The sequence below is a fragment of the Carassius gibelio genome, chromosome B19 (genome assembly GCF_023724105.1).
Source record: "Carassius gibelio isolate Cgi1373 ecotype wild population from Czech Republic chromosome B19, carGib1.2-hapl.c, whole genome shotgun sequence".
NCBI classification, from domain to species: Eukaryota; Metazoa; Chordata; class Actinopteri; order Cypriniformes; family Cyprinidae; genus Carassius; species Carassius gibelio.
The window spans coordinates 34744087-34746969 of NC_068414.1; positions in this window are offsets into that span (position 1 = coordinate 34744087).

A 2883-nucleotide genomic window follows, 5' to 3' on the forward strand; every position below is an offset into this window, starting at 1 on the left:
AGCGTTTGTTTGGGAGTTTGACAAAAAGCCCCGTTGGGTCAGCGGGCAGCCCGAGCGGAGAGACCCGCGGTCCAGGCAGGGGAACGTGATATATTGTGGCAGGAAGATTAAACCAGACCAGCGTGGCCTCAAGCCCAACCGACCAGCAAGAAAAACACCGGTCACAGAAGAACATACGATGGGGGAGGAAACCTTACAGTCACACTGGATACACGGCCTGCCAGTTCTCATTATTAATACAGACCACATTTTAGAGGAATAAAAGACACAAAAACTAAAAAAGAACTAGTATTGAAAGTATGATTGTCAGGCATTGAAGTAGCTTTGTCAAAAAAGAGTCACCCAATAATGAATTCCAGTTAGTTATTTACCTTTATGTTATTTTTAACCCATATGAGAGTTATTCTTTAAGGAAATTTATGATTTTATTCAGCAAGTGACAGTAAAGACATTTCCACTAAAATATTTAGCAGCACAACTGTTTTCAACATTGATAATAATCAGCAAATTATCATATTAGAATGATTTCTGAAGAATCATGTGACACTGAATACTGGAGTAATGATGCTGAAAATACAGCTTTAAACATTAATGATATTTTAACAGTTATTCACATGGAGAACGGTTATTTTAAATAATAATAATAATATTTCACAATAATACTATTTTTAAAATACTAATGATCAAATAAATGCAGCTTTGGTAAGCAGAAGAGACTTCTTCCAAAAACATTAAAAAAACCTCAACCTTTTAATTCTATTATATAAAAATAAAATTATATTATAGAAATCATATTTTATTAAAATACATAAGCTGCATTTTTTTGAGTAATAAAAATACATAAGTACCGTTAAAACAGGAACATTTATATTAAAAAAAATATTACAGACCCCAAAATTTTTATTCTACTATATAAATATACAATAATATTAGAGAAATTATATTTTATTCAACACACATATTTTTTTTTTTTTTTTTTGGGGACAACATGTGAGCAAGTAAATAATGGCCAGATTCTTATTTTTCAGTGACATAACAATTATGGAAAACATACACTGTATATATCTGCCATGCGCTGGAGAAAAGTGTGGCACAAAGCCTAATTAAACTTATTCAAAACAATGACAGCATCATCAGTGTCATGACCTACATTACAGCATGCTGACAGTGATATCAGATCAGATTTACCGTGCTTTCTCTCTGTTCCTCACTGTTTGTCTCTGTGACAGCCGCGGCGTCCCTCCGCCGGGACACGTCCCAATCCTTCTACTGAGCTGTTATCTGGAGAATAGGAGACACCATTGTCCTTCTCCTCCACCCTTGGTGAAACACACATTGTGGCCTGGAGAGATGGCTGTTATTTGTTGTCCTGGTTTTTCACAGTCTGTAGTGAAGAAGTGAAATAAACAGTTGTGCCTGGCCTTGATAAATGTCTCACAATGACGTCTGATCTGTTTGTTAAATGAAAACATGAATACCTTTGACTGCATTCATACTGACACATCTAATTGGAAGGGTATTACATCTAATGCAATGCTACATGCTTATGAAGAGACTGCAGTAACAGCCTTTTTCTTAAAGCTACAGTACACAAATCAGTATATTAGAATGATTTCTGAAAATCATGTTTTTTTTTTAAAGCTCAGCAGCTCGAGTCCTCATTCACTTACACTGTACGACAAAGAGCATCATAGTAAACGACTTTACTAATCAGTGATTGGCTGTTTTAGTCAGAAGGCGGGACTATTCCGTTGCAGTTTCTCCCATTCATAAGTGAAAAGAGTGAGCTGTTTTTATATACATATAGTCTTTGGTCATTTATTTCACTACTTTCAAAACTGTTTTATGGGGTTTTGTTTTCTTTTGTCAGCTGAACTGTCTGTTTGTTGTAAAACTACAGTACTTTATTCACTTACTGTAGATGGGTCTCTTTCTTAATCCTGCTCCCGCAAACATTATAATATTGTATTATATAATTTCCATACATCAGGGAGATGCTATCAATAAGCGAGGTGTTGAAATCCTGTTTTTAATCTGCACGCACTGTTCGATTTTGCACTTACGCACACTCTGTGTAAAGGGGACGCTTTTTATGAGGAAATTAATTTGTCAATGAGCTCAGGATCTGTTGAGCACCACATAAAACGATGTAAAACCCTATATCGCTATAATATATCATGTGGTGAAATTTAATCCAGTCTTCATTTCTCTTAGGAAACAGAAAAAGATAAATTAATCACCTCAAAGACTTTTATCTAATTGTTGTTTCATTTGCTGTGACAAGGATATTTCTATCAGTGAAATAAGACAATCAGCCTTGCATGAACAAACAAATTTACTCGGGCTAAACAAAGTATCCTTGCTGAGAAGAACCAAAAACTATTGTGGACAGAAGTCAAAAGTCTTTTTTATTTTTGTATTTTTATTTTTTCTCAACTAGCCTATTTCTTTCTTTCAGTAGCCTACGTCACGGATTCGAATCCCGAGAAGTGAACCTTTCCTGATCCCATTCCCTCTCGCACTTCCGGTTACTCTTCCTTTTCTGAATAATCAAAAACAAATTTTTTGTTTGTTTGTTTGTTTGTTTTTTCTTTTCTTTTTTTTTTTCTTTTTTGGGGAAATTAACAGTGGCGTTACCTTCCTTGGCTGCTGTGAATAAACTGCACGCTTTTATCTCAAAACTCTGACTTTTCTCGTAATTCCAAGAACATTTATATTATTGTAATTATCGTAACTGCGAGAGAAAAACGTCGTAATTGTGAGGGACTCAGAAACACTAGGGAAAAAGTCTAAAAAGCCATGCACTCGTCATTGTTTAAATTCCAAGCTGACGTAGCGACGTTCAATACAACCCCTGTCGAGAGTTTTCCTCAACAACCTCTC